This window comes from Equus asinus, chromosome 17 (assembly GCF_041296235.1).
Source record: "Equus asinus isolate D_3611 breed Donkey chromosome 17, EquAss-T2T_v2, whole genome shotgun sequence".
Classification (NCBI taxonomy): Eukaryota; Metazoa; Chordata; class Mammalia; order Perissodactyla; family Equidae; genus Equus; species Equus asinus.
In genome coordinates, this window is record NC_091806.1 from 6,464,674 (window position 1) to 6,489,721 (window position 25,048).

At 37.2% G+C, this 25,048-nt stretch overlaps 1 protein-coding gene and 1 long non-coding RNA gene across 12 annotated transcripts in view; one reads left to right on the forward strand and one right to left on the reverse strand.

Annotated features, from left to right (window-relative positions):
- Positions 1–25,048, reverse strand: part of LRRC4C (leucine rich repeat containing 4C) — a 1,166,212-nt gene that overhangs the window by 189,671 nt on the left and 951,493 nt on the right. For all 11 annotated transcript variants that reach the window (XM_070487551.1, XM_044750116.2, XM_044750115.2 and 8 more), the window contains one exon: positions 1,555–1,653. The gene's annotated coding sequence lies outside the window, so the exon portion shown is untranslated. The remainder of the gene's footprint in view (positions 1–1,554; positions 1,654–25,048) is intronic.
- Positions 1,202–24,523, forward strand: LOC139040741 (uncharacterized). The gene is made up of 3 exons (XR_011495046.1): positions 1,202–1,338; positions 1,577–1,658; positions 24,388–24,523. It is a non-coding gene; the product is annotated as an uncharacterized lncRNA (long non-coding RNA).

Here is a 25,048-nt window from a genome sequence, read left to right on the forward strand (position 1 = left end):
TTTCTGTGTCACCGTAGCCCATACTTTTTGGGGATTACTCATGTTAGTAGGTGATATGCCATGTATGCCACAAGGTGGTGAGTATTATATAATATCAAAAATGTAGACCCCTCCTTGATGATAGCTCCATCTCATTTTTGCTGATTAATTCTTCTCATAATATGTATTCATGGTGAGGTCGTAAATCCAGATGACTGCCCTTACATGATAGAAGACAAAATTGTCCAATCCATTATATTTTCCCTTTCTACTGCTGTGTAACCAAGGGAGGGAAGATCACTAAAATTTGACCAAATCGAATGACCAAAATAAACCAAACTTTTTCTTGCATCATCTTGAATCTCAGATGAAGAAACATAAATATGAAAGGAACAAGATTCATTCATTGTAGAGGCATCATCAGGTTGAAAATATTAAGCGGATCCTTCTACCAAGACTGTCTACAGTAGCTTGGCTTGGTTCATAGTCCTTATCAAGTTTACCTTACTTTTCTTCAAGCTTACGAATCTTTTTCTGTTCTTTCAGTAAGTTGTCTTTCCTTGGTTTTATTTTTACAAACAAATATATCCAAGTGACATAGATGATTCATTAAATAACTTATAATTTCTTATTGGGACAAGTACACTCAGGAGTTAGCTAAGCTCACTTACTGCCTAGATAAACTGCTCCCCCCACGTGCTCTTTACAGAATACTTTACCTATATGCCTGAAAAATGAAAAATTACTATATCTAATGGGGATGTTGAAAAACAGATAAAACTATAAATGTCAGCAGGCTACCATACAGTCATCTGCTCTATGATAATACAGACAAAATGACCATTGTGATTCTGAAAATATATGAATTCTAATTGGCAGCTGGCAAAAGTCCTGCCTAGAATCTAGCCTGCTTCTTAAAGCAGGAGAAATCACAGTGCTGGGGCTGCCTTCATCACCCAGCAGGACCTCTCCTAGTGTGCTATGAGGTTAAGAAAATACTTAAGCAACCTCCAAAGAATGCTTCTTGTTGGCAGGTCACTCTGTTCTTCAGTGGTATTGGGAAAGAATACTTATTCTCTATTTCTAATTTTTTCCTATTTAAGGAAACTCCATAATATCAGCTCTCCTGGCCTCTTCCTATTGCCTTTGTTCTCTCCTCTCCTTGAGTTAGAGTTGTTTATTTGATAGGTGAACTTGGGAGTGAGACTTTGCCAAAGTTTAACCCATTCTCTTCACCTTCATCTTTGGAGCAGGCTGCTTGCAGATGCATTGGAGCCCTCTGCTCCACAATGGGAATTTGCAGGGCAGGCTGCCATATGGGAGGAGCTTGCAGTTGCCAGCAGTTCCTGGACTGGAGGGGTAAGTCTATATATCGCTGGAGTTAAACGTCAGGAAGGCAATTTTTTTGCTGCACATTGAAACAACATTCTCAGGCATTAGCTACATCATTCATAAAAGTGGTATCTGGCTCTCCATTTATCTATTCTTTTGACTTATTAAACCTCACTTTGTTCTAAATTTGGGCAGCTAGAATGGAAGCCCCTAGGGAACAGATTAGTGGTACTTGGAACTTACCTGATCAAAATTTCTCCGACAGGTCCTGATCTTCCTGAGAAAACCCAAAGAAGTTAAAAGAAGTGCTCTGGATTTCTGCAGATGATGCTTCTTTTCCACCTGGAGTAAGACAACAGAAATATCATATTTTTACATCATACTATACAAATGTGAACAAATTTAGAGTTAGACATTTCTGTCCGCCACATTCCTCCAATAGAATTTAGCAATTCAAAACGATGCAATATTCGTCTTTCTAATATAGATAGATAGATAGATGTAGACATGAGCATATATATATGCTTTAGTCTATCTGTCTCTAGATTTTGTAGTCTTTCCTCTTTTTCCCCAATATTCATTGCATTGTATTATTGAAATGTGTCATAGATATTTTCTTGGGCAAGTTTTTATCTATGAGTAGCTTTTTGTACATACATTTGAGAGACTTCTTGCTCTGATCTCATCTTTCTGTCATGAGCTCAAAACAATACAGATAATTATCAGTTTATTTCAATCCTCATAGTCAAACGGACATAAAAATCTGGAAAATATACACTGTAATTTACGGATTTCTCAGTTTCATATAATAACAAGAAAATAAGTAAATACAGACTTTGGATTGAGGATCAGAACTGGATTCAATTCATAACCTTACTATAATTAGCCAGGCAATTTTGGCCAAGTCTCCGAACCTCGCTGCTCCAAACCATGTAAAATTAAGGGCTTTGTATAAAATTCCCTCTAATGCTCCTTCTATTTTTTAAATTCTGTGATATTTTTCCTTCTATGGATGTGGTTTGATGTAGGTAGAACGACCAAAAACATTTTGTAGAAGCAAAAGTCTCATGTTTAGATAAAGCCTGAATTTTCATAAATGTCTTCTCTGTACCCAATTACTGGCTTCTGTCTCTATTGGGCAATTAGTTACTTGTAGGTAAATGACACTAAGGTGAGTGTAAGCAATTAATTTCAGGTTCACCTATTGATTTGAAAAAATCGATTGTGTATCTCATGGAATTTAGTAGAATTTGATTTTTAACTCACAGGATTTATAATCCTTTGGGACCTGATGAACAGTAGTTCAGCTATCTATCTTTCCACTATTCTGCTGTTGAGGAGAAGAAGCTGGAATTCTGAAGGAACTGGGCAAGTTGTAGGATAGCTTACAGAACTTGGCATTATACCCTGACTTTTTTTTCTGGTATCTTCCATAGGAAAAAAATATTTCTGGGTGAAATATTCATATCTAATTGAAGTTGCATGTGTCATTGTCTTGCAAAAACAATAGCAATTCCTAAAATTGAGAATTGAATGATAGCTGAAATTATTACTCATAAGGATAATTTCAAAACTAACACATGCAATTTTTTGTTGCTATTAGAATATTGGAGGCTAGTTTAAGCCTGTACTATATTTCTTACCCTGGGATAAACTCTCTACATTATTTCACAGCTTAAGCTTCATAACTACCCTATGAAAATTTTGAATTATGATTCTCATTTTGTAGGTGAAGAAACTGGGGCACAAGTCAGTTGCCCAGAAAGAGATAATAAGTGGCAGATTTAGCAGGTCTGTGTGATCCAGAGCCTATATTTCTTACTATGCTATATATCCTGGTACTACACAGCTTGTTGGCTACCCATAGGCCAGTAAATATTCAATTTCAATAGGCTATCTCAGGCCTGTATCTATCTGAGACTGAATGCATTGGTTAGTATCATCTTTTGATATATGAAGATCTTGTCTGATTTCTCTCCAGGAGTGTAACTTTTGTATTTATTGTCTACATTCAGGAGAACAAAATACTGCTTTTTCTATCTTCTAGCCTGAGTTTTCTGCCTGGTATTTAGCATGTTTCAAAGAAATATGTTGATAGCAAGATGCTTACTTTGCAGGCATCTAAGTACAGAGAACTGAGTTGGCTGGGGCTGCCTGCAGGGGCAAAGGCATTGGGTGTGAAGAAGCACTGTGATGGGTCATTGTGGTGAGAAGAACTGGGCAGAGGGTTTGTTGATCAGAAAAAAGTGAATCATATCATTATACAAGATTCACAGAATGTGGGGCTGGAAGAGGCCTCACTAATCCACTAGCTCAAATTTCACAGTGTGCAGGTAAAGGAAATAAGATACAAGGTGCTCACAAACTAGAAACCAGGTTTCTGGATTTCATCCACCCATCCGGCTTCTCAATAGTAGCACTGAATCTTCAATTGTACATTTATATGCATCTCTTAAAAAAGAAATTCACTACTCTAGTCTTGCAAATGTCAGTCACACTGTGTGGTTTAAGATCCAGAAAGCATAGTGATTATGAAAAAGACCTTGGTGTCAGACCAACCTGGGTCCTAGGACCAGCAACATCACTTTCTGGTTGTGGAACTTTAGGAAAGTGGCTTAATCTCCCCACGGGACAGTTTCCTAATCCGTAAAACAGGGTAATGAGAGCAGCTCCCTCTGCTTTGAGGATTAAGGGAGAACTTTTTCTAAAAGACTTTGTGTCAAGGTCCGGTACAGAGTAAGTAAAAATTTCCAGGTATCTTCCTCATCATCATTATCATCATCACCATAATTTCTTTTATGTGAGCCTAACTTAATGAGATATCCTTTGAAAACTGTGTTTTCCTTTTAAAGGAAATATAAATCCCAGTGAAAGGAGGTTCTGGATAAAGAACTAAAAAAATAAGACAAATCAACAGCATGCTCATGGAGACTTCAGTTTTCTCATCAATGAAACGGGAAAAGACACTAATCTCTAGATGTACTTGAAATTACATATGTAATATTCTGAAAGAATAGATTCAGAAATTGATCTTTTTTCTTAGGACTGTCCAAATCAATTGCATTCGAAGGCAGAAGTTCTCAGTTTCTCACAGCTGGACCTTGTAACAAAACAAATGGTTTTACGCGACAAAAAAAGAGAGAGACAAAAAGAGAAAGTTTCACTTTTTTCTTAATCATAAATTGATGTGAAAGGATGTCCATTTGGATTCTGCTGTTAGAGAGCTCAGTTATGAAATATTCATACAAAATAGTTCCAAATCAATACAACACATTTTAAATTTACATTAACATTTAAATTAATGAGAAGCTCAATGTGAATTACAGAGATTTAGATGTTTAGGACTACGTCCTTCTTGCCAACTTGGAACAGAATCTATTGACTCACCTTCTCAGTCTCATAAAAAGCTTCCAGACTTGATGTGTCTTTAGTGCCAGAGGATTTTCAGGCTGGTGAAATGTGCCATATTGACATCACCAGGGAGTGAAGTTGGCCCTATCCACTAAAGATGTAAAATGCTTCCAGCAACTGCACACACCTTCCCTCAGGAGCAGTTTGCCATAGATAGGTGTCAGGCCAGAGAATGCTCTAGGATCAGAACTTATATCCTTCTTTTCCCATGAATCTTATCCAACAGATATCTCTAGAGGACCTACTCTCAAGGAGAACGGTAATAAAACAACACAGATTGTACCTCAAGGAACTCACAGTCCATTGAAGGATACAGACACATCTACAAACATCTATAGAATAACGTGACATGTTTTATGATAAAAGAAGTTATGTACTAGGGCAATCAGAGGCACCTTAAAGATTAGAGGAGAATCAAGAATAACCTTCCAAAGAGATAAGGTTTGAAAGACAAGTAGGCATTAGTTAATCAAAGAAGAGCAGAAAATCTCACCATTCAGAAAGAGTCTGCAACAGAGCCTGACACCTTTGCTTCAATGAACAAGAAATTCTGAATGATTAGAATGTAAGAGGTAGGGCAAAGGTATGTGGGTATGTAGACATGAATGCATGCAAGCGTGTGTGTAACAAATTGACATACGTGGCTAGTCAGGGACAAGTTTATGAGAGATTTCACTTGCCATTTTAAGGAGTTTGGACACTATCCTTCAAATGAGGCAGATGCAGAGTTTCTAATATATTTTTGTTTGTTTTAAGAAACCTTGTTTTATAGATAAGTTTCAAGTTTACAGAAAAATAGAGCAGAGAGTACAGAGAGTTCCCATGTACATTGTATCCCCACACGTACATAATTTCCTCTACTATGGACATCTCACACCACAGTGATACATTTGTTACACCTAATGGAGCTACAGTGACACATCACTATCACCCAAAGTTCATAGTATACATTAGGGTTTGCTCCTGGTGTTGCACAGTCTATGAGTTTTCACAAATGTATCATGACATATATCTCCCATTGTAGCATCATACAGAATAGTTACACAGCCCTAAAACTCCCCTGCATTTTACCTATTCATCCCTCCCTCACTCTTAACCCCTGGCAACCACTAGCCTTTTTACTGTCTCCATAGTTTTATCTTTTCCAGAATGTCATACAGTTGGGATCATACATTATGTAGACTTGTCAGATTGGCTTCTCTCACTTAGCAATCTGCATGTAAGTTTCCTTCATGTCTTTTCATGGCTTGGTAGCTCGTTTCTTTTTAGTGATAAATAATATTCCATTGTCTTAATGTATGACAATTTATTTATCTATTCACCTACTGAAGGGCATCTTTGTTGCTTCCAAGTTTGGGCAATTTTAAATAAAGCTTCTATAAACATCTGTGTTCAGGTTTTTGCGTGGACGTAAGTTTTCAGCTCCTTTGGGTAAATACTGAAGAGCACAACTTCTGGATTGTATGATAAGAGTATGTTTAGTTTTGTAAGAAACCGCCAAACTGTCTCCCAAAGTGGCTGAATCATTTTGCATTCTCACCAGCAACAAGTGAAAGTTCCTGTCATTCCATATCCTTGTCAGCATTTGGTATCAGTGTTTTCAACTTTGGTCATTCTAATAGGTATGTTGTGGTATCTCACTGTTGTTTTAATTTGTATTTCCCTGAGGACAAATTATGTGGAGCAACTTTTGGTTTTTTTGAGGAAGATTAGCCCTGAGCTAACATCTGCTGCCAATCCTCCTCTTTCTGCTGAGGAAGACTGGCCCTGAGCTAACATCTGTGCCCCTCTTCTTCTACTTTATATGCTCGACGCCTACCACAGCATGGCTTACCAAGTGGTGCCCTGTCCACACCCAGGATATGAACCAGCGAACTCCGGGCAACCAAAGCGGAACATACACATTTAACCACCGCGCCACTGGGCGGGCCCTGGATCAACTTTTCATATGGATGTACAGTTGTTCCAACCTCATCTGTTGAAAAGACTATATTTGCTCCATCATATTCCCTTTGCTCCTTTGTCAAAGACAAGCTGACTATATTTACGAGGGTCTATTTCTGGGATTTCTCCTCTGTTACAGCGATCTATTTGTCTCTTCTTTCACCAGTACCACACAGTCTTGATTACTGTAGCTTTATAGTAACTCTTGAAGACTAGTAATGTCACTTCTCTGACTTTGTTTTTCTCCTTGAATATCATATTGGCTCTTCTGAATCTTTTGCCTCTCCAAATAAACTTTAGCATCAGTTGTCACTATCCGCAAAATAACTTGCTGGAATTTTTATTGGAATTACATTGAATCTACAGATTAAATTGGGAAGAACTGACATTTTGACAATATTAACTCTTCCTGTCCATGAATATGGAATATCTCTCCATTTATTTAGTTCTTTTTTAATACCTTTTACCAGAGTTTTGTAGTTTTCTTCATATAGACTTATACTAATTTTATTAGATTTATATCTAAGTATTCCATTTTTTGTGGTGCTGTTATAAATAGTAATATGTTATTTGTTTCAAATTCCACTTGTTCATTGCTATTTTATGGGAAAGAGATTGACTTTTGTATATTAACCTTGTATCCTGTAATCTTGCTAAATCACTTATTAGTTCCCGGAGTTTTGTTGTTGTTGATTCTTTTAAATTTTCTACAAAGATGATCACATCATCAGTGAACAAAGAAAGTTTCATTTCTTCCTTCCCAATCTGTATACCTTCAATTTCCTTTTTCTTCTCTTATTACCTTACCTAGGACTCTGATGTGTTTAAGGGATATTTTTGATTTAAGAAATATCACTCTGGCAATATTGTGGAGAGTAGAGAGAAAGTAAATAGCTCTTTCTCTTTAACATTGTCAGAAGTCAAAATAGGCCCTAGGAAATCCCTTATGGGGTTCATGTGATACCAGATGCAAGACACAGGTGGCATAGAATGTCAGAGAGACTCAGAAATTCTAGTCCTCATGGCTTTTATTTTGACAGTAGAGTGATGTGAGTTAAAGAGTGTGATAGAATTAGCAACGCTCTGCCTGTGTTCTACCACCTTTATTCATATTTGCAAAAGTATATTTGGGCACCAACTATGTGCCAGGAAAAGCATTAAATCCTGTGATGGAGTGATGAACAAGAAGGCATGGTGCCTGCTTCTAAGAAATTTACATTTGTGTCATAAATGAGAAAGAACAATTAAGTAAATAAAAATATTTACAGATTCTGGTAAAAAGTATTGAGACATAAACAGGGTGATGTGATACCAGTTAGGATGAGATCAATCAGCACTGCCTTTACTGTAAAGAGGGGGAACTGTAAAGACTCTGGACCACGACTCACTACTTCAAATCCCAGCTCTGCCACCTCCCCATTATGTTATGTGGGCAAGATCCTGTGGCTCAATTTCCTCATCTGTAAAATGAAGATAAATATTCCACTTCCTAGGCTTGTTGTGGAGATTAAATGAGTTAATAAATGTACAGTGATTAGCCTAGTACTTGACACATAGAAATGCTCAAAATTATTGGCTATTATAATAGTTGTGGTTACTATTATTACTCTATGCTTATTATTACCATCCTTTAGATAGCTTGGTCAAGGAATACCTCTTCAAAAGGGTGAAATTTCAGCTTCAGCCTGAAGAAATGAGAAAGAGCCTGACATATGAAGAAATTTAGGAAGGGTGTTTGCATCATTTCCTAGACAGAGGCAGCCACAAGTGCAAAATTCCTGAAATAATGTTAAAATGTTCTCAACTTACTGATACTACTTCAGTGTGGATAGTATGATATTATGTAAGTTCCAACTGCTTAAGCTTTGACTCTAGGAAGAAAGAGGTCACTTGTCCCAATCGAGAATCAATAATCCCAGAGGTCATCTGTTAGGATTACATAGGAAAAGTGACACTCCGGAGATAGCTACCAAAACTTTTTTTTCATCTCTTGATCAACACCAGCTGATAAGCTAATGATCACAGTTCATATTAGAAACTAGTAAACTGATATTTTTTCACAAAAAGTATCTTGATACTTAGTACTATAAATAAAAGAAATGGGCCTTTATTGGTGAAATTAAAGGTATTCATGATATGTGGATTTACCTACATATGTTTGAAACAGTCCTCACATTCACATTAGTGCAGTTTAAGACTCTAGTGGGGGTATGAAGCTCACATTAGGGAAGACATCCGAGGCTTATTGTATGAACGGTTCTCTTATTGTATGAATGGATCCAGCCATGAGTTAGAAGAACATTTCACTGGCTGATCTAACTTTAAGGGTATACTAATTCTGCTTCTGGAATGTTCTCTGCTGAAAGGTGACATTCAGAGCAGCTAAAAGAACAAAAAGACGTAATTTTGTTGCACTTTAAGAACAGGTTGTTGTTGAAATTATTTTATACCTACTCACTAATGCAAACATGTGTGTCTAATAAACATCTGTGTGTTTGGCAAAATTAGGTCAGTAACTCTGTTTTACCATCACATAGTACTGAGGATGTTGCTAACCCTTACTGACATCAGGCCTCTTTGACAATTATTATCTACCAAAAAGATTCCAGTGCCTACGTGTTGTGCATGACCAAAGCAGTGTGGTTCAATTTGAAACACTTAATGTGTCTAAGGAGCCAACAAGGAAGTGTTGCATCTTGAGTGTCATAAGAAAGATACGGTGCGAAATTGAAATTGGAGAAGTAGACAAGAACCAAAGAATGTGGGGATTTGTAGCTCCTGATAACACTTTTGGATTTAATTCTCAGTATAATAGGAATCCTCCAAGATATAAGAAGACAGTGCTACTGATCTGATCTGTTTTGCATTTTTTAAAGATGATATTAACCAATGTGTAGAAAAAGAATTGTAAGGGTAAGATTGAGTGCAGGGAGAAAAGTTGAGGAATATTGCAGAAATCCAGGCAAGAGTGATGAAGACTCAGACTGAGTGATAGAAATGGATGTTACAAATGTGGAAGGGCTTTGATATATATTTTGGGAAAAAATCCCAATAGGATTTGCTTGTGGATTGGAAGTGAAAAATATAACAAGGAAAGACTTGAGTTGTTGGAGAATCAATGCTTAATGCAGCTGCTAGAGAAGGTTTGTGTTGGAGGCCTGAGGTTCAGACTTACTATAAAAGCATGCTTCTAGCAAAGGCAGAAGGAGAAATGTTACAAGCCTTCTGTTGACTTCCCCACAGATCCATGCAGGAAGCTGCTGATTCCCACTGTGGGCTTGTCAACAGAGACTATCTACGCAGGGCAACAAGCCCTTTGGGGTCATGTAAAGTGCCTTGTTCATATAGGGAGGCCACTCTTCCATGCATAAATCAGAAGATCCAAATGGGAATTCTCAGTTTTTCAGATTTATTTCAAGTTCATTGAGCCTTACTGTTCCCTTGAAGACAATGAATGACCAAGAAGAGGGCTTCTATCTTTATATGCCATCATTCAGATGATAATATTTATCAAAAGCTATGGAATTTCACAATAATTCTTGGCCCTTAGCTCAATATGTGAATATGTTTTCATAGTCATTGATTTAGTCAGTTAGTCAATCCATCTGTCAATCTGCCAACAATTCACCTAATCAACATTTACTATAAATTAGTGACACACTGGACCAGGTATTAGAGAAGAGTCTTAAATAACTCCTCTTTTGCCTAGTCATCTCCTATTTAGTCTATTAAAGACTAACAGAAAATACCTCAAGTGCAGTTCCAAAAACTGCTTTCACTACACTCTATACTGACTCTCGGACTATTGCAAAAACTAAAGATAAAACAAATAATAAAGTCGATTGTTTTTGTGTGTGAGGAAGTTTGGCCCTGAGCTAACATCTGTGCCAGTCCTCCTCTTTTTGCTCAAGGAAGATTGCCACAGAGCTGATACCTGTGCCAATCTTCTTCTATTTTGTATGTGGGACACTGCCACAGCATGGCATGCTGAGCAGTGTGTAGGTCCATGTCCAGGATCCAAACTCATGAACCCTGGGCTGCAGAAGCGGAGCTCACAAACTTAGCCACTATGCCACTGGGCTAGCCTCTAAAGTTGATTGTGTTTATGTTTTCTCTATGAAAGCTTTACATCTTTCAGAACATCAGATTTTATTCTCCTTTCATACCTTCAATTTCTAATTGTGAGTGTACTTGAGATTCTTTTTTTAAAGAATGGGATCAACCATTATATAAAAATAATTTTATGATCCTTACACATGTTAAGAGGCATGTAATATAGACACTGGCTATGTTTGTAGACAGATTACCCAAACTGAAATATTTTCACATACATTTTAAAAGAATTTAGTTGTAATAGGAAGAACAAAAATGAGGACATTTACACCCAGACTTGATATTTTACATTTCCACAGCTGGTGTAGTTTTGAAAAGACAACTCGCAAGGTTCTGAGCCACAGTATTTTTATATAAAGTGGAGTTAATAGTATGTAGCCACTTTAAACTATTCTTGTTTAACGTGGGAATCAGCAGCCTGGTGTCCAGGAAGTCGTCTAGGCGCTTGGGTTTTTATCACAAAATAAACAGAACAAATCGTTATTATTATCTGTAGAAAAATGTTAAGAAAGTAAGAGGTGAATTGCCAGAAAGAATAAATTCACATCATCTTCAGTTCGATGATACAGAACAGTCAGTCCACATGTTCTGATTTTTTTTCATATTTGCCTTTAGCTATTGGAGACAACTCAAGTAGTTGACAAGTTGCATGCATATATCAAACCATGTAATCATATTTTCTCTTGTACTTCTCTAAGGCAGGCAATAATAGTCAGCTATGGAAATAACTCTTGTTGGACCAACATTTAACAATTGAGGTAAAGGACATTTCCTGAGGATTTATGACCAGGTTGGAAAAATTAGTAATCTCAAGGATTCTTGGTGGTATCATTTTTCAGTTTATTTATTTTTTCCAAGAGAGTAATAACCACAATGATTATTTCTATCATAAAATAAAAACAGGAGAAAAATGATACCAGTTCAAATACAGAATATTTTATGGTCTATTTAGTTTTTGGAGTGCTTGAAAAAACCATTCATGAAGGTGAGAGAGGTAACCGGGTAATAGCAGGATGTGGGGGGAACCCCCAAAACTTTATGCACTAAGCATTCCTTCCTTTCATTTAGATATCAACGAATTTTAAGATTTTCTTGATGATACCTTTGTAACTCAAAAAGAGCAAGCACTGCCACAAATATGTCTATTTGTCTGCAGGAGAAAATTGAGACCTCTGAGATGAGCCAAAACTAAGCTGAGTGGAAGGAGACAGTGAGAAAATGACAAAATCCTTCTCTTTGTGAGCGGGGCTGATTCTGTCCTCCACATGATCTCATAATGTATTCTGCTAATAGCACCAGGAAGTGAAAATAACAGTTCTGTAAGAGCCGGGTGCAACATTAAGATTTAATTAAACCTTGTTTTACTTGGGCAAGCTAGCCATGCAGCGATGTCACCGGAGAACAGAGCCCAGCACTGTTGACTAGCAGCAAAAAGACATGGAGCTGAAATGCCATTGCACACGGTTAATGTAAACAAGATGAGGGGAGCAACTGGAAGGATGCTGTGAACTGAAACCGTGTCATATGACCCAAGCTCAAAGGATATGAAAGTGTGGAGTCCACAGAAAACAGACTTGGAGCATGTTGGCTGGGAATCGGTGTTCCTGGGTTGTTCTGGGAAAGTGCAATTAAAACTGTTTGGTGTGCCTCTAGGCATAGAACAAGAACTGAAAGTGGTAATGACAAGAAACTCAATTTCAGCTCAATGTAAAAAAAAGTGTCCAAGCCGTCAAAACTATCCAAGGGTGGAATAGATGGCCTTGCAAGGTAGTGAGTTTATTGTCATTTGAGTATTCAATATAGGCTGCAGAGCCATTTGGTAGTTACTTTCTTACTTGGTATGGTGTCATTCCCTGAATCTAATGTGTTATGCCCATTTGGTATTAACCTAATGAAGAAGAGGCAGTTGAATTATGAACATACGTGAATTGCAGTTGCTTATGTGGTAGAGTTTGAGATGGGATTAGTAGCAATGGCCCAAGGATAAAATATAAATTAACACTGGAGAAGCAGTTTTTCTAATCAAGCTTTCTCTGCATACGTGGCCTTTAAAAATTGAATACACTTTAGCAACGTGTTAGTTTCTTAGGACTGACACAAACAAAGTAACACAAATGGGGTGGCTTGAAACAACAGAAATGTATTTTTCCGCAGTTCTGGAGGCCGGAAATTCAAAATCAAGATGTGGGGAGTGACATCAGCAAAATGACCAAATAAGATGTTCTCTGCACATATTCCCCTGTCAACAACAATGATTTGGCACCCGTTTACAGACAAAAATGGCTTCATGGGAGCTTTGGAACCCAGGTAGGATATTATGAAACCTCCGTGAAGTCTAAGACTGAGGAGAGCCCGTCAGGCTGGCAACCAGGCAGCTGAATCACTGCCCGTAGTCCTGGTCCCAGAAAAATACACAGTTCTAGACTCCTGTGAACGCAGCTATAGCTGTGTTTAGTTTTGGGTCTGTCACCAGCACCATATACCAAGAGAGCTGGGAGGAGTAATGCCCACTCATGCATCAGGTAATAGACATACAGAACTCACTGTTGGTTGTAGATCCTGAAGCAGCCTGTGAACCAGCTTCACTCCATCTTGGCCACAGTCTGGGAGCCCCTGGAGATGAGCCTACCAAATTTAGTCAGATTGTAGATTCTGTAAGGGCCCTGTTATCGGGCTTCAATCCGTCCCAGCCAGAGACCATGAACATTCTTTCTGGCATAGGGAACTGCAGGAGAAACTCCCCTCTGTGCCCCTAGAGATCCTGAAAGAGCATTATACTAGGCATCAGCCCTCATCCAGCTGCAATCGTGCAAGCTGGACAACTGGCACAGGGCCCAGGCAACAGAACTTCCCATCTGCACCTCTGGAGATATAAAAAGTGCTCCATATGCAGATCCAGCTTCATCACAGCCACAGTGAGCCAGTCTCCCAGCAAGAGACACTCTCATCTGGTGCTGGAGATCCTGGACCCCATGCTTGGCTCTAGAACCTCCAGGCATTGTCAGAGATCAGGCCAGTCCGCCTAGGGACTTGATGGGAGACACTATAACTGACACCATAGAAATACAAAGGATTATAAGAGGCTACGGTGAACAATTATACGCCAACAAATTGGATAGCCTAGAAAAAATGGATAAATTCCTGGCAACGTGCAACCTACCAAGACTGAATCGTGGAGAATTAGAAGATCCGAGCATACCAATAATGATTAAGGAGATTGAAGCAGTAATCAAAACTCTCCCAAACAGAAAAGCTCAGGACCAAATGCCTTCACTGGGAATTCTACCAAACATCTCGAGAAGAATTATTGCCATCCTTCTCAAATTTTTGTTCAAAAGAAGCTAAAGAGAAGGAAACACATCCAGTCTCATTTTGTGTGGCCAGCATTACCCTGATACCAAAGCGAGATAAGGACACCACAAGAAAAGAAAATTACAGGCTAATATCCCTGATGAAAATGTTTGAAAAAATTTTCAACAAATTCCAGCAAATCGAATTCAGCATTACACAGAAAGATCGTACACCATGATCAAGTGGAATTTATCCCTGGGATGCAAGGATGGTTCAAGATATACAAATCAATACATGTGATACGCCACATTAATAGAATGAGGATAAAAATCATATGATTTTTGCAATATATGAAGAAAAAGTGTTTGACAAAATTCAATGTATTTTCATTATAATAGTTCTCAACAGATTGGGAATAAAAGGAACCTACCTCAACATAATAAAGTCCATATGTGAGAAACCCATAGCTAACATCATACTCAACAGTGAAAAGCTAAAATCTCACTCTCCCCACTCTTATTCAACATAAGACTAGAAGTCCTAGCAGAGCAATTAGGAAAGTAAAATGAATAAAAGTCACCCAAATTGGAAAGAAAAAAGTAAAATTATCTGTTTGCGGATGATGTGATTTATACAAAACCGTATTGTACTGGTATGAAAACAGATACATAGACCAATGGAACAGAATAGAGAGCTCAGAAATAAACCTCTGCATATACAATCAGCTAATATTTGGCAAGGGAACTTTGAATACTGAATGGGGAAAAGACAATCTTTCCAATAAATGGTGTTGGAAAAACTGGACAAGCACATGCAAAAGAGTGAAGTTAGACTCCTATTTTACACCACTCACAAAAGTTAACTTAAAATGGATTGAAAACTTAAATAGAAGAAGTAAAACCATAAAACTCCTAGAAGAACGCATAGGGCAAAATTCCTTGACAAGGGTCTTGGCAATGTTTTTCTGAATATGACACCAAAAACAAAAGCAAACAAAGCAAAAATAATCACATGGGACTAATCAACATAAAAAGCTTCTGTACAGCAAAAGAAACAGTCAACAGAATAAAGAGGCAATCTATGGAATGGGAGAAAATATTTGCAAACCATATATCAGGTAATGAGTTAATATCTAAAATATATAAGTAACTCACACAATTCAATAGCAAATAATAATAATAATAATAATAACCCAGTTAAAAAACGGGTAAAGAAACTGAATAGACATTTTTCCAATGAAGACATATAAACGGCCAACAGGTACATGAAAAGATGCTGAATATCACCAATCATCAGGGAATGCAAATTGAAACCACAATGAAGTATCATCTTATAACTATTAGAACGGCTATTATCAAAAAGACAGGAGATAACAAGTGCTGTCAAGGATGTGGAGAAAAGGGAACACTTGTGCACTGTTGGTGGGAATGTAAATTGGTACAGCCACCATGGAAAGCAGTATAGAGCTTCTTCGAAAAGTGAAAATAGAACTAGCCCACTACTGGGTAAATATCTGAAGGAAAGGAAATCAGGATCCCAAGAGATTCTGCATCGCCATGTTCATTACATTCACTGTAGTATTATTCACAATATCCAAGAAGTGGAAACAACTTCTTGATGGATAAATGGATAAAGAAAATGGATATACATATATATACAATGGAATAATATTCAGCAATGAGAAAGAAGGAAATCCCGCCATTTACGATGAGATGGGTGGAACTTTAGGGCATTATCCTAAGTGAAGTAAGTCTGGCAGAGAAAGATAAATACTACATGATCTGACTTATATGGGAAATCTAAAAAAAACCTCTTAGAAACAGAGTAAGGATGGTGGTTGCCAGGGTCTAGGGGTGGGGAAAATGGGGAGATGTTGGTCACAGAGTACAAACTTCCAGTTTTAAGATGAGTAAGTCCTGAGAATCTAATGTACAGCATAGTGACTATAGTTAACATACTGTATCATATGCTTGAAAGTTTCTAACAGAGTAGATCTTACATGTTCTCACCAAAAAAAAAAAAAATGTAATTGTGATGTGATGGATGTATTAACTAACTTTATTTTGGTAATCATTTGTAATATGTAAATGTACCAAATCATCATGTAGTACACTTTAAACTTACACAATATTCTATGAAAATTATATCTCAATAAAGCAGGAAAAAAATAAAATTGAATTTTACATAAACAGTGAATAATTGTTTAGTATAAGTATGCCTCAAATATATGACTGTTTGTCTGAAATTCAAATTTAACCGGGAGGAAAATGACATGGGCAGGCCCTGCTCCCTCTGAAGTTCTATGGGGGAATCTTTCCTTCTCTCTTCTACTTTTTGCTGATTCTAGATGTTCCTCGGCTTGTGGCAGCGTAACTCCAATTTCTCCCTCCCTCTTCCTGCAACCTTCTTCCCTCAGGTGTATCTCTTTGTATCTCTCAATTTCCCTCTCTTTATAAAGACGCCAGTCATTGGATTTAGGGCCCACCTTAATCCAGTATGACTTCATCTTAACTTTATTCCATCTGCAAAGATCCCATCTCCAAATGAGATCACAAACAGCTCTCAGGGGTGAAGACTTAACATACGTTTTCGAGAAACACAATTCAACCCACAGCAAGCAGTTTTATGTCTTTTCATCATCAACTCTTGTGTGTGAATTAAGGTGTCTGATTCTTTTTTTAACGCCCTTCCTTTCCTGGGTCTCAAATCCCAATATCTTGTCACTTTTACTTTACAGTCTAACAAAATTGAAGCCTGTCTAATTCCTTGAATACATCATTGTCTCTCACATGATTGTTCATGGACTGGAGCGTTCTGCTCTCTTCATGTGACAATTCTCTAGTTGTTTTGCACATCTTAGCACCACCATCACTTTCTTTAATCTGCTGGGCAAAACTGAATGTCCTTTCTCCTTTGTTCTCTTTATACCATACACAAATATCTCCACTAAGTCAATTATGAGACCTTATACTTAGCATTTGTTTACATTTTTCTTTCTCTAAGAAACTGTAGGTTATTTAAAATCAAACATCATGTTTATCACTCATGAATAGTTATTGAATAAATTAATGGATTAATACGTGACTGAATAAGTGGACTAACGACCCATGCTAGTGTCTAAAGGAATCCAAATAAGTGAGGACTGCTAGATATTAACATGCAAATTGATAAAAAGAGTGAAGACCACCAAAAATATCCGATCTTTAAAACAACTCGTTTTCGGCCTCCTCCTCTGGCTAAAATAGACAATATATAAGGCAATCCTTACTCCTTAGGTTCATTTGTTTTTAGGAGGTAGATAAAATTATTCTGATGAATCATCATTGTGTATCCATTCATATTATTTAATTATGAAATAAGCCAATAAAAAAACTTGCTTAGCTGATGTAATTACTGCAGGTTTGGTGCTCAAGATGGAAACACATAACCTGGTATTTGTGCTTGCTCTGTTTTAGGATGCACAGAGAAAAATACACTGGGGACCCTGTTCTATTTTATGTTGAGTGGCACATATCATGATTTAAAAAATTTTGGGATAAGACTAAATATTATGTTTGTACCTACTGGGAACATTTGCTTATTACCAAAGACACAGTTGAAACATTTCACTGAAACTTTAATGATAGTTTCAGAAGACACTATCAAGAAAAGCATACCACTGGGTCCTATTATCCATAAGGACAGTAGGCTGGAGTTTAGGAAAACAAGTTGAGAACATAATAAAACCTTTTAAAAGCAGTTTATATCAGTACGTCACAGTAATACAACACCAAATATGAGTAGGGGAGGAAGGTAATTACATTTTATTTTGCTATCTACATGCTATTTCATTGGGAGTGTACACTCATAATTGTTTTGTGGTTATGAGCAAGAATCCAGCAATTATAAGCATATTAGTGAAAAAAGCATTAAGTGGAGTACCGAAGTCACCAGATAAATATATACATACATATATGCATATGTACAGACATATGTATATAAATACAAAAATAAGCAAGCTAGCCAGTTAGCAGAGAGTGAAGTATAATAGAGCGTCAATAGAATTGGGAGAATCTATCCCAAATTTTTACTTTATTTCTTTTTCTCCCTCGCTTCCTTCCTTCTTCCCTCCCATCATTCCTTCCTTTCCTTTTTTTTTTTTTTTCAGTTCCATGTCTTCTCAGCTACAGATCACCAGCTATAATTCAGGAGAATGTAATCTGGAAGCATTTACTCTGGCTCACTCTTCACTATCATGACCCTTCTCTAAATGAGATTATATCTCGGCTATGACAACCCTTTGGAGCTACCAGTGAGAGTACTTTTTCTCTCTCCCCAATTTTGAAAGAATTAGATCCCTTTTCAGACTCAAAACTTTCAAAAGGCTCAATATTAGTAACATATAATTCAATGATCCAAAGTCCTTCTAAATCCTATATCCCTAGCAAAATTATGAGAGAAAACTAACAACTATAACAGCGACAAAACCATCGGCAGCAACAGCCAGGGTAACAGTGAGTTGGTCCCTGGAAACCACTGAAATCATGTACCTGCTCATTGTCAATATTCTTTGAGAATTGTTAGATAACCAGTATATGGTTGATCCATAGAATCCTATGTACTCAAAACTTTTAAAGCAACTAGGCAACTATGCATTGTTCACTCAAAAATAGCATGTTTTATACTATTTTAAAAATATACAAATAAAAAATCCAGGGCCTTTCTGATCTGAAAATCTTTATACATTACGTTGTCTCATAATTGTTCTTGTTTCCTGTATCGCAATCTTTGACATGCAAAAACTATTCTCGTGAACACAGAAATTAGGACGTGACCTGTATCTGTGTTGGAAGAAGGTTTACTTTACGTGCATTTATATTAGATCAAGAAGGAAGTGGGTTTTTGTGGATGACGTTTAAAGGCATATCACAAAAATAGATTTCTGAGGTAGAATTTAGGCTTCACATTTCTCCTTCAGTCTATAAACCCTACACAGAAGTCTTCTCTTATTGGGATGTAAGATAGAGGTGAACTTTCTTATTAAAGGGCTTTTTAAGCATCATTCCCAGTGAAATAGCCAAAGCAAAAGCAAATAAAGAATTAAGCCTTTTAATAAAAATGGAATAGATTCTAATTGTATTTACTTTGCTACAGCATGAAAAACATATGGTGTGACCAGAATGGGAAAGCAGGAAATTTTAGAATTGTAGTTAGAATAATTGTTGGATGTGCCTAGTTCAGATGACCACCCAGAAGGAATCTTTTTTTCACTCTCTTTATACAATGTCACCCTGCCACTGATAATACACTCACAGCAAGGACGAACTCACTATTTTTTTTGCTGAGGAAGATTGGCCCTGAGGTAACATGTGTTGCCAATCTTCCTCTTTTTTTTTTCTTGAGGAAGATTAGCCCTGAGCTAACATCTATGCCAATCTTCCTCCATTTTATATGTGGGTCACCACTGCAGCATGAATGATGAGTGGTGTAGGTCTGCGCCTAGGATCCAAACCCAGGCCTCCAAAGTGGAGCACGCCAAACCCAACAACTATGCCACAGGGCCGGTCCCCAGGAAGAAGTTACCTTTTACAAGGGTGTCCATCTAACAAAGAGTGGACTTGCTAAACTTTTGAAATTTCTTACCATGTAGTTACTCGATCTATATATACCTAGAGTGGCACTGTGTGAAGCAGTTAAGAACATGAGTTCTTGATCCAGAGAAACTGAATTTAATCTCTACTGTGGCTTTTACTAGCTCTATGACCTCAGGAAACTTTCCATCATCTCTGTGCCTCATTAACTTCCTCTTTAAAATGTGACAATAATAGCACCTACCGTATAGGATCATTCTGTAGGGTGTTAAATGTCAAGCACTCTGACCAGTGCCTGACACATATTAAGCATTATATGAGCCTTAGGTTTTCATATTTATTTATTTATTTTTCATTGAGCATCTCCTATGTGCCAGGCATTGTCCTAGGCATGAGGATATAATACATATCAAAAAAAAATCCCTGCCTCATGAAATGTACTTTCTAATTTGAGCAATTGTGACAGAACCTAAGTAGGTATTCACCAAACCTCTCTACTCTTCCTTCTATTTTTTTTTTAAGATTTTATTTTTTTCCTTTTTCTACCCGAAGCCCCCCGGTACATAGTTGTATATTCTTCGTTGTGGGTCCTTCTAGTTGTGGCATGTGGGACGCCACATCAGCGTGGTTTGATGAGCAGTGCCACGTCCATGCCCAGGATTTGAACCAATGAAACACTGGGCCATCTGCATCGGAGCGCATGAACTTAACCACTCAGCCACGGGGCCAGCCCCTCTGCTCCTCCTTCTTGACAGACAGCTGAACTACATATCCTAATCTTCCTTACAGTGATGTCTATCCACAGGACTGAGTTCTAGCAAAAGGATTGTGCTAGCTACATTGTGCTAGCAAAAGGAAATGTTGTGTACTATTTCCACCTATGGCTCATATATTTCCCACATACCACCCATTCTCTCTTCTATTGCCTGCTGGAGAAGGTAGGATGAACCAGAAAGCCACCTATCAAAGATGTCACTCTTGGTTTCTGAATGACTGTGTGGAGCAGACCCCCAGTCCCATCTCCCTGCTGCCACTAACCTTCAGACTTTGTACAAATAGGAAAACTATCTACTATTGTATTATGCTGCTAAAATAGCAAGGCTTATCTCTTACAGCCTTTCGCGTTACTTCAATTAAGATGAAGAGAAGAAGTAAATAAATGTGTAGCATCATATCAGCTAATGCTAAGTGCTTGGCAGAAAAGTGGAGTAGGGAAAGGGAGTGGGAAGTGGAGGGGAGTCAAAGTCCTCACTTAGAAGGGAACATCTGAAGCAAAGTTTCAGTACATAAAGTAGAGAGACACATGCAGAGCTATTGGAAGAGCATTCCAGGCAAGAGTATCACAAGAGCAAAGACCCTGGGGTGGGAATGTGCTTGAGACTTCACAAGAAAACCAGTGTGGGCTGGAGTTGTGTAGCGAATGAATTTAGAGGCAACCAGGGGGACAGACGAGTAAGATTTGAGACCATGATAAAGACTGTAGATTTTACTGGATGATTTTCAATAGGGAGATGACACAATGTAATTTACATTTTAAAATAATCATTCTAGCTCCCAGGTAGAGGTCGGGTTAGGGGGAAAAAGGAAAGCTGAGATAGTATGAAGCTATTACAGTCAATTTGAACACAACAAAATGGTGGCACCAAGTCTTCCCAGGTCATTGTTTCGAATTCTTAGATCTTTGTCCATTCATCATATAACAAAATTTATAGATCATTCACCATCCTGATTACTCCTCCCCTAGGAGCACTTGAATTTGACACCATCTTTTAAAAATTCAGGCAGAATTAAACACCATTCTTCACACACACTCCGCAACTTATACCTTCCTAAGGTTGGACGTTGCACTGCTGCATAATTCATCAAACTATGAAAATCTTGTTTTATATTTTCTATCCTTAAACCCTACCACATTCATGTCTCATTTCTGCAATTGATACTTTTTAAAATGCTTTCTAAAATTCTTTTTAAACAGAGCTAGTGCAACTTAACTGTTGACTGTATTTTCCATGTGAACGTGTGGCTATTTGGAAACTTAGCTTGACTTCTTTCTATCATCATAATTTAGTCCAGGCCTCGAAAGAACATGTTATAAAGGGAGTAACTAAGTTTGATGTAAAAAACAGTTTCTATAGTCAAATATGTTTTGGAATCATTGAACTACACAAAGTTAATCAGATCCCATTCTTATAGGGCAGTTCAGAGAATTTGACATGGTTTTATGCATCATGACTCTCCATGAGGTGAGCTATGCGGAGTATTTATCAAATTTAATTGACTACAGAAGTCGGTCCTCCCCTTTCTTCGGCTTTTATAAACCATTTCATGGAATAGTTAAGTTGCACTAGCTCTGTTTAAAAAGAACTTTAAAAAGCATTTTAAATTTAAAGTTCTGCTGAATACATTCTACTGACTTCTGGCAGACAGCAGTTTTAAATAAATTTTAATCTGAAATAATCCCAAGGCAGCAACCTGTATGATCAAAAACATAACTGAAACGGATATAAGAACTACCACTCAGCTCGTGCGCCCTCACTAACCTCATTCCTCGGAAACCTTCTCTTGATAATATTCCCATGATGAAACAATTTGGGAAGTAATTTTTAAAATAGCAATGACTCTGGAGAAATACTGAATATCATCTAAAATTTCTCCACAGGTCTGTATAGTATTTACATGAACCACAGCTATTTACCTTCATTAAAAATAAAATTTGGGAGAGGCTGATGGAAAAAAGTTTGTACTATTTCTGGCCACTAGATTACAAAGAAAGAGGTTTCTGATGTTATAGGTTTGCAGTAGAGCAGAGATGTGACTCACGCAGTTACTTAGGGGCCCCCAGAAAGCCATAGATGAACGCTGTTTCCTGGATGTTTGTGTTCATCATTTTCTTATTCCCGTTTCAAGATAAGTAACCAGGTACAAAGGACCAGAGGGTGTTTTTCACACCTTTTCCTCCTCTTTATTGAGGTAGACTTCACAGCTCAAGTGTGACAGGTAGTGTTTTGGCACACCGGAGTCCTCCCAGGAACATATTATCTAACTCTGTAGGAGCTGGAGGCTTCAGATGGGTTCAGGATTGACAGACACCACTTTGCCATGAGCAATCTCTCTGTAGCCAGAGAAGAAGGTAGTGTCAGATATGCTATATTTTCTCTGGAAATTCTCTAGTAGTTGTCACAGACTACAGAATCCCTTATCTTTCCACAATTTAATGAACATAGCATGAATTTTAGAATAAAAAACAGCTCCAACTCCACATCTGTTAGTTGGGAAAAGTGCTTAATGTATGTGGATCTGTTTTTTTGGTCTTTAAAATGGGCAAACAAAACAAAACAACCTACTTCGTGGGGCTGTTGTGCGAATTAATGTGATTTAAAATTTGTAATATTCTAGAGAATAAGTCCATCAGAGAAGGTACCTTGCCTGTATTTTTCTCTGCCTTACTCCAAGGTCCTAGAACAGTATCTTGCATAAAATATTCACCAAATATATATTTTTTAATTGTATTGATTGCACATACTTTGTGTACTGAAGCTCTTTTTGTTATCACAGGCCCCAACATAAACAAGATGACCAGTGATATGATATGGCTTTTAGCAAAAACTTTTCATTTATCATAAAGTACTAATTTTAATATTGGAAGTGTTATAGGTAACCAATTGGACAAATAGAAGTTATTAATTGTAATTATATTTATTGTCTTCTTTTTTTGTGAACTTTCCTTAAAAAGCAATAGTGAAGGGTAACTCCATGTTTTGGACAATTATAAAATTTAAAGGGGATTTTAGTACTTTGAGTAAAAAAGAAAACAGGCATTTACTTGGAAATTTGACATATGATTCCAAGAGAGTAAAAAACTAAAGGTGACATGGGTTTATGACTTTTGTCACTCTTACTTATGGTGTTTTAAGATGAATAACTGGAAATTTTATTTAAGAAACAATTTTATTAAAATTACTTATATTTTCTATTGGTCTAGTATATTCCAATTATTCTAAGTAACTCTCCACTTCATCCTCCCTCCCATCCTGCCCAGGCACACAGTTATTTCTACTTGTATACTATTTTCCAACACACAAAACTAATAGGTAAAAGAAACTATGTGTGTGGAATTCTGATTTCTCTTTTGTTCCCATGGACAGAAACATGAGAAGTTCACTATTGGACCAGTACAGAGTTCAAGTGTTGGTTAGAATTGTTTGCATTCTATTACTATAGGAAACGGGGAAGAATTAGAAAATAACAGCAATGGTTTAGGATGTAACCATACACCTATTTTTACCCACCTAACTTGTTGAAAACTGCTCTTCTCCAAATACACTGCAATTGAGGGATGTGTGTGTATGTGGTTGGGGATAGAGTAAATTGGGATGAGAGATAGATAGAATTGTAAAGCTACATTTTTTTGATTATTTATCTCCATTATAATATAGCATATACGTGAATATAAAATATGATAAATACAACAAGAGTAGTCCTAATAACTTCTTGTTTGCTTACTATGTGCAGGCACTCTGACAAGTACATTGCTACACGCTCTCATTTAAGCCTCCCAATACCACAACATAGAAATTTTACCTTTTTTTTTTTTTTAACGAAAAAGGAAATTGTAGATCAGAGTAGTTCACTAAGGTGTGTAATATCATGATGATATGGCATAGCAGAGGTGGGGTTAAATCTCAGGCATGTTTATTCTTATTCCCTTTCACTAAAAATAAATGAAGTTTATCTTTCCTAAATACAGAAGAGCAAAGAAAGGAAACAAAAATTAAATTTCAAAAGCCACAAAAGAAGACCACATGATGACATCTATGGTGGGAGAAGATCTGAACGTCAAGATTCTACCAGTAGGGATCAACTCACAAATCCATATATTCTTGTGAGATATAGACCATTCTGGTGGTGGATACAGCACAAAATTAAGGAAAGTTTGAGCTCGCCCAGGCTCAGCTGCAAGTTGTCTGCTGGTGTCACAGAATCCAAGGCTGTTGAAAGGAAACTTGACTGTTTAAAACCCTGAAACCAAGTAATGTCTGATGTTCCTCATTTCTTTTCTCACTTAAAATATATGACCTATAAAAAACTTTTAAATTTATATTAATTTTGTTGCCTCATCTTCTTGCAGAGTTCAAAAGACAGAAGCAAAGAGAGCCATCACAGTTGATACACCACTTTTCATATCTCATCTCGCCTTTGCCTGAGTGACTGAAAGGTTGGGGTTCAATTGTAAGAAGAAATATAAATTAACGTTCTTTGTACTTGGAAAATATTGGGATGGCATTGAATATTTGAGGCTTAACATGGAGTCTTTTCTGAGGTTTTCTTTGTCAATTATAGCTCAGTGTTATGCTTTGGATTTTGATAGAGATTATATTACAAGTGTTTCTTTTTTAAACATGACAATG